Source organism: Haliotis cracherodii, unplaced genomic scaffold (genome assembly GCF_022045235.1).
Source record: "Haliotis cracherodii isolate W230 unplaced genomic scaffold, xgHalCrac1.p SCAF_8, whole genome shotgun sequence".
Classification (NCBI taxonomy): domain Eukaryota; kingdom Metazoa; phylum Mollusca; class Gastropoda; order Lepetellida; family Haliotidae; genus Haliotis; species Haliotis cracherodii.
The window spans coordinates 49,034,072-49,049,256 of NW_027266341.1; positions in this window are offsets into that span (position 1 = coordinate 49,034,072).

A 15,185-nucleotide genomic window follows, 5' to 3' on the forward strand; every position below is an offset into this window, starting at 1 on the left:
CATGTTTTTTTCATAGTGGTCCGTTGAGGAGTGAGTGAGTGAGTATGGTTTTACACCGCTTTTAGCAACATTCCAACAAACAATATCACGGCGGGGGACACCAGAAATGGGCTTCACACATTGTACCCATGTCGGGAAGTGAACCCGGGGCTTCGGGGTGACGAGCGAACGCTGGGCCGTTGAGGAGTGTGCTGCCATCTCACTTGGTGATGTTGTTCCGGATCAACTGGCGCTGAAACTGATGTCGTGGTGGCTGCCTCGCCCGTGTGGTGTACTTGGGGATTGTTTCGGGGTAGGGGACAAGGATTCTGCCGGTAGTGAAAGCTATGTATCTCGGGGGATGAAGAGGTGTTTTGGAGGGGGTGAGGGAGGCGCAGGCGGAGGGTATGAGGGCGGAGGAATGGGTCCATGGTAGAAGAAGCAAAGTCTGACATACGGACATTACTCTCGGAACGACAATGGGAAAAACGTATTGACATCGGTTTAAACATGTTGTTCAAGAAATGACTGGTTCTCCCAATTAGCTACATTGACATTCGACCGCCTCCGTTGTCCAGCGGTAGAGCGTCCGCACGGAGAGCGGAAGGTCCTGGATTTGATCCCCAGCCGCGTCATACCAAAAGACGTTAGAAGATGGTACTTGTTGTTACCCTCTCTGGCGCTCGGCATTAAGGGGCTAAAACAAGGACTGGTTGGCTCGGAGTCAGTATACTGTGTCTTAGTGGGGTGTCGATGTTAACCTGCGGCATGCACTATGAATCGGCATCAGTCCGGACCAGTACAAGCAGCCACACACACACACACAGACACACACACACACACACACACACACACACACACACACACACACACACACACACACACACACACACACACACACACACACACACACACACACACACACACACACACACACACACACAAACATGCATGTACGTCGCTATATAAGTGCAATTATCTCGGACGCGACGTTAAACCCCATTTCACCTCCCCTACATTGATTTTCATGTTCCGGCGCATCTGTATCGTGATGGTAAATTACTGAGACCTACTTACCGGTGATGCACCGTTTACGGATTTCCCCGAGGATCTTATGTATTCTTTATCTCAAGATTAATGTATTCTGTTACAGGGTATATTGATTTAGTAAAAAGGCAACAACAGCATCGAAACTATGACAACAGAAACCGACATTTTTTTCCTTACAATATAACATGTATCGGACATAAACAGCATGAGTGAGTGAGTTTGGTTGAACGCCGCTTTTAACAGTATCCCAGTTATATCGTGGCGTGTCAGCTTAATGTGGGAGGAAAGGCCCAAGTGATGCAGTTCAAACCTGACAAACCTAGAAACAGAATCGGGACGAAACCACAATCATAGGTTTCTGGCGGCCCAAGGGACGCAACTCTGCATAGCGAATCGCGGCGCCTTAGACAACTGGGCCACCCGTGCCCCCTCAACAACATGATGTCTCTGGTAAATATTTGTTGGTTATTATGCAGTCACTGTGGATTATTTCCTTTTTATACCCTCCGGAATATAATGTTGGGGGTGGGGTGTCTGTCTGTCCGTCCTTCCGTCCGTCTGTAATCATTTCGTTACCAGAGCGTAACTCGAAAACCGTATCTCTCACGAAAACTTGGCAGATATATCAAACAGACCCCGAAGTGGTGCCTTTTGCTTGTTGCGCATTTTTCTTTTTCTCGATTCCAACGGATACAATTTGGACTCGGTCCTAAAAGGGTAGGGTTAGGTCTCGTTTCCGGAGCACAACTTGAAATCTGGGAAAGGCTTTTGATCCAAACCTGGTACATGTGTTAACAAAGGGCTGAAGTGTCTTTTGCCATTTAGGATTTTCTCAGTTAGACTTAGCTGAATAGGAGGTTGGTGTCTTTCCGGAGAAGTACTAAAAACTGTTCAACCATTTTCTTCCAAACTTGGTATATATACTAATGACGGGCTGAAGTGGTGCCTTTTGCTATTTCGGAAAATAAAAAGATTATTAATTTTTCCAGTTTCCATGGCATCAAGTTTGACTTTGACTCTACATAGTGTTATACTGCAAACCATTTCAATACTTATTTAACATTTCATTTATCTGGTTCAATATGTTTCCAAGTGCACCGAAATTCTATGCCCTTTCTTTAATATATTCAGCAAACATTCGGCGTATCCCCTCTTATCATAAGCCCCTCCGGGGACCCTTAATCTCCAGCACTATCTATAAATTTTAATTAACACCTCCTAACGTCGCCGGATCTTACGTGGTTCACTCCCAAAACTTCTACATATCAAAACATCTACATGCCAAAACATCTACACAGAGTTGTCATGGCTGATTGAGTTTACCTATTGTTATAATGGTATAGTCCTCCTGTAAGTAAGAAGACTCATTAAATAGCTTCTTTACGATGTTGAAGAACATTCCAGCACTCCTACAGACAAGAGCTGAAGTCCAACTTGAAGGAAACTGGACTGAAACAACAGACAGCTGCCCATTCCTGCTTTTTGCTGATGGAGATGCCAACAAGATTTTTGTATTTTCTACCCATGACCAGCTCCAAGCTTTGCAGTCTGCAGACACTGTGTACATGGACGGAACATTTACATCTTGCCCAGATCCGTGGAATATACATGATACATGCAAGAAGTGGTTCCTGTATGTACCCACTTGTCTTCGCCCTCCTGCCTGACAGACATATTACAAGTGAACTTACACCAGACTCTTCAGCCGACTCAAAACAGAAGTCCAACAGAGATTCAACCGTCTCCTCGCTCCTGCCACTGTCCAGACGGATTTTGAGAAAGGGTTGCCATTCGTGCCGTCACCATTTCACCATCGCCTTAACAGAACCATACCCCATCGCCACCCGAATATCTACCGATTTGTAGAAGTGATTAAGAAGATTGAGTGTGCAGACAGGACAAAAATCGCACAGTTAGAATTTGGTGCCGCCCAACCCAGCAGGAAGCGAGTTAACAGAGCCACTGAAAATCGCCTGAGACGTCTTAAGGACATGTTGACTCAAGGACAGAAACCCCTATCGAGTTCCTTGATGCTGTTGGTCATCTTCTCAAACTTAGTTAAGAGACTTGAAATATAGTAATTTTAGTGTTGTATGTGACAGAGTGAGATCAGTTGTGACATTAAATTAGTGTGTGTACTATTTATTTATTCCAGTGCTATATGAGTAAATGGCCTTCATTGTCTTCAAATTGTTTTGTTTTGTTGTATGTTGTACACTTAAATAATGGGACTGTTCCAATCAATGTCCAACAGGTAATAGCCAAGAAATTAGTGGTGCAGTGGACTATAAACTTTGTTGTTTTAAGCTGTAGAAGTGTTGGCATGTAGAGGACACCTCTTACGTATATACATACACGTGGGACAATGACCTTGCCACACGTTACTTAATACCTCGCTAAACAAAACCCGACTGACATGGTCAGTCAGGGAGACAGTTCTCCCACCCGGGAAGATTGGCCACTTGGTCCCGGTGTGCGTTCTGTCACGTTACTATCAACATGTACCCTTTCGACTCATTCCAACCTGCATCAATAAATATGGCTGCTGTCGTCTAAACTTCATCTCTGAGTTTTGTCTTCCGTCATCACCCTGAACTACCATCCAAGGGCCGAAACATACGCCCTTGGACAGTTGATGGAGAATTATCCGGGTAGCGTGAGTTTGCTGTGACTCACGCACGATCCCCTTACCCTAACTCGCAGCAAAGTAAATGGTGGTTCAGAGGTGATGGGAGACAAAAGCAGCGTCAAGCCAGTCGCCATCGTGACGGGAAAACGAAGAAGACGACAGACAGCACCCCAGCCAACCCGATCGTCAGCAACAGACAGCAGCCCAGCCTACCCCATCGCCAGCAACGAACAGCAGCCCAGCCTACCCGAACGTCAGCAACAACGACATCCAGACAATATTCATGTAAACATGCGAGTACGCCAACGTTAAGCCATGCTACGAACACTCAAGATCAAGTCGACCAACGTCAAGATTCTTCAGCAAGTACCTACCGATATATGTGCGTGTGTGACAATATATTTGAACTTTCGTTCCAACTCTCAACTTGTATTGTGCTTATAGGTATTCTCACGGACATTCTTGTTCATATAAGGTATGTTATGTATCAAGTCATTATTGTTTCGTTGTCTTAAACTTTTGTCATGTTTTTCTATAATGAGTATGTATTGCAATCTATGTATTGTTATCAGAGGTACATCCTTATCAGATTAAGTTTTTGAAATCGGCTAGGCTCTTACTCTATTCATGTCCTACACCCCACGCTAGCGCTTATACGTATTTAGTGCAGATCCACAATATCTGCGGGTTCAGAGTCGTCCCATACAAATCAGACTCCCAGTTTCAAGGATTTTTCTTTAATTTGTGGCCCTATAACCATTACTATAGACAATTGCTTTCAAAAAGTTATCCAATACCAGACAATTTCCTGCTTATATCTTCATTAATTCCTTTTTTGTATGTAAGCACTGAAATTATTTGTACTCTTTGTGAAAACTGATAAAATCGATGTTGTAGCAGCGACTGCAGAAGTATAATCAGTAAGGGAGCCTCGTTGCTTACCAAGCTTATTCAGTGGAGACTGCCTATAGAGTGTTATATGACCATTGTTTTGCAAAGGCTGATTTTTTTAAAATTATTTAGGCTAAAAGTTTTGATTTACATACAATCTGGTTTTGCAGCTGTAACTGAAAATATTATCCAGCTCCAAACACCCCGCCCGCAGAAAAATCAAATGATCGGTCCCTTAAAGTAGAGGAGTTACGACCACTTTTACGCTAGGATCGCTTTGTAGGTTTGTACTTAGGCGGACAACTAGCAAGTTAATATTTAATCCCAACGAGACTGAATCTATCCATTTCACCCGTAAAAACATAACTTAAATAAATGACACTATTATCAAGGAAGTTTAATTTGCAGAAATCATTTGTGTTTTTCTTCAACACGAATGTAGTTGGAAGCAGCATAGGGAATTAGTTGGGTTTTAAAATAGTCTTATGATAAAATGTCTCAGAAGTTTTAAATATCGTTGAAGTGGGAAAACCGAAGAAACTATGTCTATTATACTTCTAAAAGTGGACTACTGTTGTCATGTATAAGTTAACTCACCGCCTCCGTGGTCTAGTGGTAGAGCGTCCGCCCGGAAAGCGGAAGGTTCGGGATTCGATCATTTAAAGATGGTACTTGTTGTTACCATGCCTGACGCTCGGCATTAAGGGGTTTAAACAAGGACTGGTCGGCTCAGAGTCAAAATACTGTGTCTAAGTGGGGTACTCATGTTAAACTGCGGCATGGCATCTCAGTGGGCTAGCACTATAAATCGGCATCAGTCCCAACTAGTACAAGCAGCCACACACACTCACACACACACACGTGCATGCACGTCGCAATATGATCTTAATGATTTTATATCAGCATATGGCAGATTTGCAAATGTCATATTAGTGCCAACTATCGTTTCAACTCTCATGTTGTTAATTTCTCTTCAGAGTCGACAAATTACTTTCATACAAAATAACTACCTTATATTATAACCATCTTTTTAAAAGAAACATGTTTAAAACAGAACGTGTTTAGCTGATAATACAGATTAGTGGACATCATTATCGGCTCAACATGTACACCGCCGACCTGTAAGTGTCTCATTATCGAGATCTGTAATCAATGAATAGCAATTCAAGACAGCAATGTCCTCTTATTGCGACTAGTTTACACCTGTCCGCGCTCTGATATTCTAAAATCACCTTTGTTGATTAGAGTGGGGATACAGTGTATATATATATAATGCGTGGACGACACGGATGTTTGTTCGTGTTGTGACTCGTTATTATACGCTTATAGAGTTCTTACTTCACGATTTTCAGTTAATCACAAAAAGATTTTCATTTTCTCCCAGTTGACACAGGACTCTTGATTGTGAATTGGACTTCAGCTGACACTGTTCGTCTTCCTGAGTTGCCTCATTCTCCTGCCCACATGTATCTAAGCTGTGTCTTGTGTGCTGGCCTGGTCGGTCTGTTTGTGTTGACAGGTGCTTTTTCTTCACTGAATGACACCTATACTTGCACTTCGTGGTCCTGTAGATTTTATAATGCAAAATTACTTAAAGGAAACAGATATTTCTACAAGATGGGATGTTTTTGTGATGATCTGTGCGGTTTCTATGGCGACTGCTGCCACGACGCCAATTTGACGACACAGAAAGACCTGAATGTCTCCATGCACAGTTACATCAGCTGCATCCACGACTGTGACGTATCTACTGATATGTACTTTCATGCTGTCACAGAGTGTCCACGTGAGTATTCCAAGCTGGACATAATCAGGTTATGCAAGATGGACACATCACAGGACCTATTCGACGGAATTCCTGCGACTGGGTTGAAAACGGGTCTAACCTACCGGAACATCTACTGTGCCCAGTGCCATGACGAGGACGCCATTCTTTGGCAAGCTCATGGTATTTATCTTTTTGACGAATCCTTCATTATAAATGATACAACGAAATTGTCAGATTTGCCTTTAAACAAAAACGGTTATTTGAACTTTCTTCCGTCAAGAAATGACAGGTTTCGGGCATGCCACCCCAACCTTATTACAACCTGCCCGGACTCTGATAGTCCCTATGCTGATGCATGTGTAAACGCCACTGGCTTTCAACTCGCCTACAACATGGATGGTAAGGCGTACAGGAACCCCCACTGTGCAGCATGTAATAAGGATGAAGCCTTGGTGTGCAGGAAACCAAGCACACCACCATGTAATGCCATATCTAGGGCACGTTTGCCAAAAGTCCTCGAATTTTCATATGACATTAACACCAGACAAGGCAACATGACTCGGTATGGCAGGGGGATGACCAAGGTACAGCTTTCGTTTAATAGTTCTTCATGTTTTCCTTTCGAGATGTTTGACCCATTCAATGATGTCTGCCGGGCTGTTCGCTGTGAAGCTGGGAAGACGTTGTTTAATGGCAGATGCCTCAACATCACTGGCTCCCACAGGAGTGTTGAAGGTAACTCCCCTTTATCCGGTCTGACCATGAGAGTTAATAACTCCACAACAGTATGTGGTAATTGTACTGGGCGCCGTGCTCCGCCAGCAGCAAATGGCGGTAGTAGCCTCTCTGCTGTAACGCGTTCAGTGATCACAATTTGTCTGTTCCTTGCGTTTTGAGATAGAATGTATGCTTTTTCGCCAATGATCTTTAAGTCGTGTCAGTGCGTTAGATGATTCACCTATAAAGTCGTTAGTAGCGGAAAAACGCCTATCTTTGATGTATGTACATATAGATGTTCCATGTGCTCAATCAGTACAGGGGTGGTCGGGTAGCCCAGTGGTTAACGCTTTCGCTCGTCACACCGAAGACTAGGGTTGGATTCCCGATATGGGTACAATGTGTGAAGCAGATTTCTGGTATTCTGCGATGTGATATTGCTGGAATATTGCTAAAAGTGGCGTAAAACCAAACTCACTCACACACTGATTGACGCCTTTGTTTACAACGCCGACGTCCAGATTTTAATGCCCCACGGGGTACAATATGCATGAAATCCATGAGCTTATGAGTGAGTTAGTGAGTGAGTTGGGTTTAACCCCGCTTACAACAATATCCCAGCTATATCACGGCATTTCAGCTTAATGTGGGAGGAAAGCCCGAAGTAATGCAGGTCTCAAACGTTTACCACTTCGGTGAAACCCACGAGCACGGGTATGGCGCTGACAAACCTAAAAACATAATCGGGGAGAAAAGGGATTCGAACCCACAATCATAGGTTTCTAGCATGCCCAAGGGACGCAACTCTGCACAGCGAATCGCGGCGCCTTAGACAACTGGGCTCCCCCCATGAGATTATGAAGGTAAAAGATAAGCCAAGATTAGTCAAAGGTCAAGGTTAGCTGTGCACATCCCACCGCATATGAGTGTTGGTTCTATGTCGATCAAAGGTCAAGGTCAAACATACCTGTATCATTTATTGTCAGTTGTTGTGCGTCTACTTGTACAATCTGAGACTTTGGAGCATGAACAGTTGTCTTCATGCAGGTCAAGGTCTGGAAATAATGTTTCTGTTGGTTGTACAATAAAAGTTAAATTTTGTGGGAATTGAGGCCATGTGGCCGCTACTGTTTGTGTAAGTACATTGTACATGCATCGGCCTCTAGTTGATAATGTGTCACATTTCTGCACTCGGGTAATCACCGTACATTATGTGATGTAAAGTTCTAAACATTGAAATAAAATCGTAATCTCTGTCAGAAATATCGTGTTTATTATTTCTAGACGTACCAACACGAAAATAGGATACAAGCCCTTCCAAGTCGTTGACGAAAGTGTGTCAATGTCTGTCAATGAAGCTCCTGGCTTATCAAGCAACCCTCAAAAGGCCACACTTGTTCTTGTTTTACAGATCCACTATGGTTAAATTGTGTTGAAGTGTGTGTGTGTGTGGGGGGGGGGAGATAATCTGGATTTGCTTAATTTGCCACCAACCATCAAGTATCTTCCATAAAGCAAGTTAGAAAAAGTGTGGCCGAACTATATCCCCTGTCACCACACTAGTGGTAAGAGCCATGTGGACCAAGGAAAGAAGTCTTTTCTCATGTCTGGTGTGATATAGTTGAAAAATCCCGTTGTTTGTTTGTTGTTTAACGCCGCACTCAGCAATATTCCAGCTATACCACCCGAGTCTGACCACCCGAGCCCGTTAGTCGCCTCTTACGACAGGCATAGTCGCCTTTTACAGCGAGCATTGGTTACTGAAGACCTATTCTACTCCGGAATTTCACAGGTCAAGTCACAGTCTCCACACCTAACCACCCAATCCACTAAGTTGCCTCTTACCAGCACAAGCTTGTAGTGCCCTGTTCTTACCTGGAAACCCAAAACAAATACAATGGATGACAATTATTGAGGAGTGAGTTAGTGAGTGAGTGAGTTGGGTTTAACGGCGCTTTTAACAGTATTCCAGTCATATCACGGCGTGCAATTATTAAGGAAATATTCCCAACACAATAATATAAAAAGAATAACACTTGTCCCAGTTAGTTTTAATAATCATATTTGTTTATTTTCAAAATCCTGTTTGATAAAGATTGTAAGCAAGGAGAAATATGCACAGGAGCTAGAAAACACCAAAGGTGAACACAGTTGCTTTAAGAGATTATGCCAAAGTCTCAATTGTTACATTACGAACCCCAGGAAACATACATGTACATTAGATCATTTCAAGATTTTTTTCAGTTCGAATCTTGTATTTATTCTTTGATAAATTCCTGGCCTTATCGGATGGAACTCTGAATTAAATGTAAATGATATGACACTTGCAGTGTGTGTTGATGAATATTTATATCTCTCAAATGACACTGACTTGATTGCTATAGATAGCAAGATCAATTGTGTGCAAAAAGAGACAAATAGGGTGCATCACATGCATATTACCTACCAATTCATTAACACAGATCACAGAAAAGAGTCACAGTTTATATGAAAGTTTTAAAAGGTTTTAAGATACTTAGTTTAACGACCAGCCAAAGTCAGTTCAAAAAAAGGTATATCAATATTGACATCAAACAAAAGATCGAGCTATGATCTCAAAATACACTTAAAGCACGGACTGGGTGACCTCCTCTGCCGAAGATGTCTTAGCATTTTAACTTAACCTAGTCTGAAATATACCATTAGAACTCATGAAAGGTATCTTGGCCAGGCCACGTTAACTCTAATAGTCTGGCATGTACAAATGAAAGTCCTCAATACAGAGTTAGCACCTTGACCTAAATAGCTTGGCCTAAACCAATAAAAAAGACAAAAGCAATATTAATACGATGACTTTAAATCCAATAAAATTCATAAAGTAATCTAAGCAGTATGACATGAGATCCAGTTGTCTGGTATAAACTGAGGGAGTATTTATTTCATTTGTATGGGTTTTTTTCAGAACAATCTATTTTTTTTCCTAGTTATATTCAACAAACTATTTATTCACTGATCACCAACAAACAATCTGTTTATTTTCTCTATTAACACAAAACATTTGGTTATTTTCCACAAAACATGTGGTACCTACCAACATATCACATAGACACAGTGATATATAGGGTTAATGTAGGTTATAGTTTATATTATTGATTTTAAAAAATATAACTATAGAAGACTGAAATTTAGAATTCAAACGAATTTTGTTTACCAAAAATATTATTCCTTTAGGGCACAAAGCTGAACAAACTATTCATTTATATCATCTTCCAAACACCCCCCTCCCCACCAACCCCCAATAGAAATGAAATGGATACTCCATTATGGAAGTCATAAAAGCTGTTTCGACCTTAAGAATATATTAGGCCAGGCTTTTTTATTTTTAACATTACGGATTTTCAGCCCAAAGCCCAAAGTCCAGGGAAGGGGAAAAAGCCAGATTCATTTTTTTTAATTCAGAAAGCCTCTTCCATACTTTATGAGCATAGTCTGTGCTCAAATGACCGCCATTTGTGACGATAAGGCCCCTTGTAACAACAACAATTCTACCACTTACAACACGGACAAATGTCAAGGGAGGTTATTCATGTTCGGCTTCTTTACTAGTTTACAATGGTTAACTCAGATACTTTTTATTAAATGGTGATGATATCAAATATAATAACTGACAACGTGGCTATCGGCGGGGAGAAAAAAATGAAATCTGATTTATATTTCTTTACACTTTCTCAAAAATTAGTGCGGGTCAGAAGGGTCATAATAGTAAAAAAGTCTCTCTGAATACATATCAGTAAGTCAATAGTATATATCATATAAAACTTCAAAACATGTGCGGGTGGCCCAGTCGTCTAAGGCGCCGCGATTCGCTGTGCAGAGTTGCGTCCCATGGGCACGCAAGAAACCTATGATTGTAGGTTCGAATCCCGGTTCGCCCCGATTATGTTTCTAGACTCATGGGTTTCACCAAAGTGATAAACGTCCGAGACCTGCATCACTTCGGGCTTTCCTCCCACATTGAGCTGACACGCCGCGATATAACTGCAATACTGTTAAAAGCGGCATTAAACCCAACTCACTCAATCAATCACTAGCTTCACATACTGGGTTTGATTCTTTCCTTACTTGTATAGACAGTGTACAGCATTATCTCTGTCCTGTCTCTCCTAAGAGCCAATGGTTTAAGGTACCAAAAGTGTTGCCTCACTTAGCCATGGCAATTAAAGTCATTCGTGTCAAAGATTATTCCTGCTACACCATCACTTGGATACATGGAATTGTGTCTGTGTTGCTTAATACGTCTCATACTGTGTTGGACGCAGGTAAAACCAAAGGGAGGTAATTCTCAAAAGTTACCAAAAACCATAAACTTGCTCTTCAGGAGAAGCTTGAAAAATGATTCCACTTATTATCAACATCAGCCTTGAAAGGTCTATGAAAACACGTCATGTTTGTCATGTACTGTAATTTTATCATCCAAAACTGGCTCCAGCAGGAGGTATCGCTTGGATGAGATCAAGCGATATCTACACTGTAGATATCGCTGCAATGAAATTACATCACAATGCTTTACAGACAATTGTGACGTCACTGGTTACCATGACGTCAAAATCAAATGAAATCACTAATGGCTCTGCTATTGAAGCTGTTAGCAGTACTTTTTACACTGAAGACACTTCTAATTACTGTCTACAAATTGAAAAAGTTTGAAGAATGATGTTGGATGATAAATAAAATCTCATCCTCGTGTCTTTTGATATCAAATATATCAACTCGGGTGAGATTCTCTATTTATTATATTCCTTACATGAAACATAATGTCATATCGATATCCACGTGTCTAGAAATCAGGATAAACTGACCTTTCCAATTGTTCTCCACCTTCTTTGAGTGAGTATGGTTTTAGGGCGCGTTTAGAAATGGGCTTCACACACTGTACCCATGTCGGGAATCGAACCCGGGTCTTCAGCATGACGAACGAACGCTTTAACCACAAGGCTACCACATCACCCCGACCACCTTCAGGTTAATGAATGGGTCTTAAATTTACTGTGAATCATTGGATGGTGTTTCACAATATCCTGACATTGGTTGATACTGTCGATACTGAGATATGTTACCAAGGATAATCCACTAACCTCAACTGACTGGAATCACAAATGCCAAAATAATTCCTAAATTTAGTCAGACCTAATGATCCATTTCTAAATGACATGTGACATTTACACACAGTGAAAATAGTTCGACATGAACTTCAGACTAATCTATTACATGCTCATGATATAGCCGGAATCGACACTGCTTCAACAGAAATTTCTTCTGATAATGGAGATGGTTGTGGTCGCTTTGATGCACACACTCCGGGGGTTCCAGCTCAATTCTGTTTAATCAATGCAATACACATTTTAGATAGACCACGTAATGGTACAAAATCTTTGCTTTTATTCATTTTTATAATGACATCGGTAATACATATTTTACATGAATGTTAGTCACATGTTGTTCAACATCTAACAAGGATTAGTCTCTGTATAGCGTATTATATACTTTGAGACAAGTGGAATTAATACCATGTGGATTCTAAAAACCTCAAAGGATTTGCTTGACGTTTTGCAATTTCAGAAAAGAACCAGGTTCAATTCTGTCAAAATATTTGGGTTTTTCCAACTTTGTACACCATTATTCCACATAAAAAACGTAAATCCATGGGGATTTTGTTACAAATCGTGGTTTGTGTGTGGGGTGGGTTTTACGCCGCTTTTGGCACTATGCCAGCATTATTACGAGGGCGGAGGAATGGGTCCATGGTAGAAGAAGCGAAGTCTGACATACGGACATTAGTCTTGGAACGACAATGGGAAAAACGTATTGACATCGGCTTAAACATGTTGTTCAAGAAATGACTGGTTCTCCCAATTAGCTACATTGACATTCGACCGCCTCCGTTGTCCAGCGGTAGAGCGTCCGCACGGAGAGCGGAAGGTCCGGGGTCAGATCCCCAGCCGCGTCATACCAAAAGACGTTAGAAGATGGTACTTGTTCTTACCCTGTCTGGCGCTCGGCATTAAGGGGCTAAAACAAGGATTGGTTGGCTCGGAGTCAGTATACTGTGTCTGAGTGGGGTATCCATGTTAACCTGCGGCATGCACTATGAATCGGCATCAGTCCGGACTAGTACAAGCAGCCACACACACACACACACTCACACGTGCATGTACGTAGCTATATAAGTGCAATTATCTCAGACGCGACGTTAAACCCCATTTCACCTCCCCTACATTGATATTCATGTTCCGGCGCATCTGTATCGTGATGGTAAATTACTGAGACCTACTTACCGGTGATGCACCGTTTACGGATTTCCCCGAGGATCTTATGTATTCTTTATCTCACGATTAATGTATTCTGTCACAGGGTATATTGATTTAGTAAAAAGGCAATAACAGTATCGAAACTATGACAACAGAAACCGACATTTTTTTTCTTACAATATAACATGTATCGGACATAAACAGTATGAGTGAGTGAGTTTGGTTTAACGCCGCTTTTAACAGTATCCCAGTTATATCATGGCGTGTCAGATTAATGTGGGAGGAAAGCCCCAAGTGATGCAGTTCAAACCTGACAAACCTAGAAATAGAATCGGGGCGAACCGGGATTCAAACCCACAATCATAGGTTTCTGTCGGCCCAAGGGACGCAACTCTGCACAGCGAAACGCGGCGCCTTAGACAACTGGGCCATCCGTGCCCCCTCAACAACATGATGTCTCTGGTAAATATTTGTTGGTTATTATGCAGTCACAGTGGATTATACCCTTTTTATACCCTCCGGCATATAATGCCGGGGGGGCGGTCTAGTCGACGCCTCGTCTGTCTGTCTGTCTGTCCGTCCGTTATCATTCCGTTACCAGAGCGTAACTCGAAAACCGTTCAATATCTCTCACGAAAACTTGGCAGATATATCAAACAGACCCCGAAGTGGTGCATTTTGCTTGTTGCGCATTTTTCTTTTTCTCGATTCCAACGGATACAATTTGGACTCGGTCTTAAAAGGGTAGGGGTAGGTCTCGTTTCCGGAGCACAACTTGAAATCTGGGAAAGGCTTTTGATCCAAACCTGGTACATGTGTTAACAAAGGGCCGAAGTGTCTTTTCCCATTTCGGAATTTCTCAGTTAGACTTAGCTGAATAGGAGGTTGGTGTCTTTCCGGAGCAGTACTAAAAAACTGTTCAACCATTTTCTTCGAAACTTGGTATATGTACTAATGACGGGCTGAAGTGGTGCCTTTTGCTATTTCGGAAATTAAAAAGATTATTAATTTTTCCAGTTTCCATGGCAACAAGTTTGACTTGACTCTACATAGTGAGATTTTGAGAAGGCTGCCATTCGTGCCGTCACCATTTCACCACCGCCTTAACAGAACCTTACCCCATCGCCACCCGAATATCTACCGATTTGTAGAAGTGATTAAGAAGATTGAGTGTGCACACAGGACAAAAATCGCACAGTTAGAATTTGGTGCCGCCCCACCCAGCAGGAAGCGAGTTTACAGAGCGACTGAAAATCGCCTGAGACGTCTTAAGGACATGTTGACTCAAGGACAGAAAATTCCTATTGAGTTCCTTGATGCTGTTGGTCATCTTCTCAAACTTGGTTAAGAGACTTGAAATATAGTAATTTTAGTGTTGTATGTGACAGAGTGAGACCAGTTGTGACATTAAATTAGTGTGTTTACTATTTATTTATTCCAGTGCTATATGAGTAAATGGTCTTCATTGTCTTCAAATTGTTTTGTTTTGTTGTATGTTGTACAACTTAATTAATTGGACTGTTCCAATAGATGCCCAACAGGTAATAGCCAGGAGATTAGTGGTGCAGTGGACCATAAACTTTGTTGTTTTAAGCTGTAGAAGTTTTGGCATGTAGAGGACACCTCTTACGTATATACATACACGTGGGACAATGACTTTGCCACACGTTACGTAATACCTCGCTAAACAAAACCCGACTGACATGGTCAGTCAGGGAGACAGCCTGGAGACACCCAGAAGATCGACTCGTGTAAGTGACAGAACGGTTCTCCCACCCGGGAAGATTGTCCACTTGGTCCCGGTGTGTGTTCTGTCACGTTATTATCAACATGTACCCTTTCGACTCTGCATCAATAAATATGG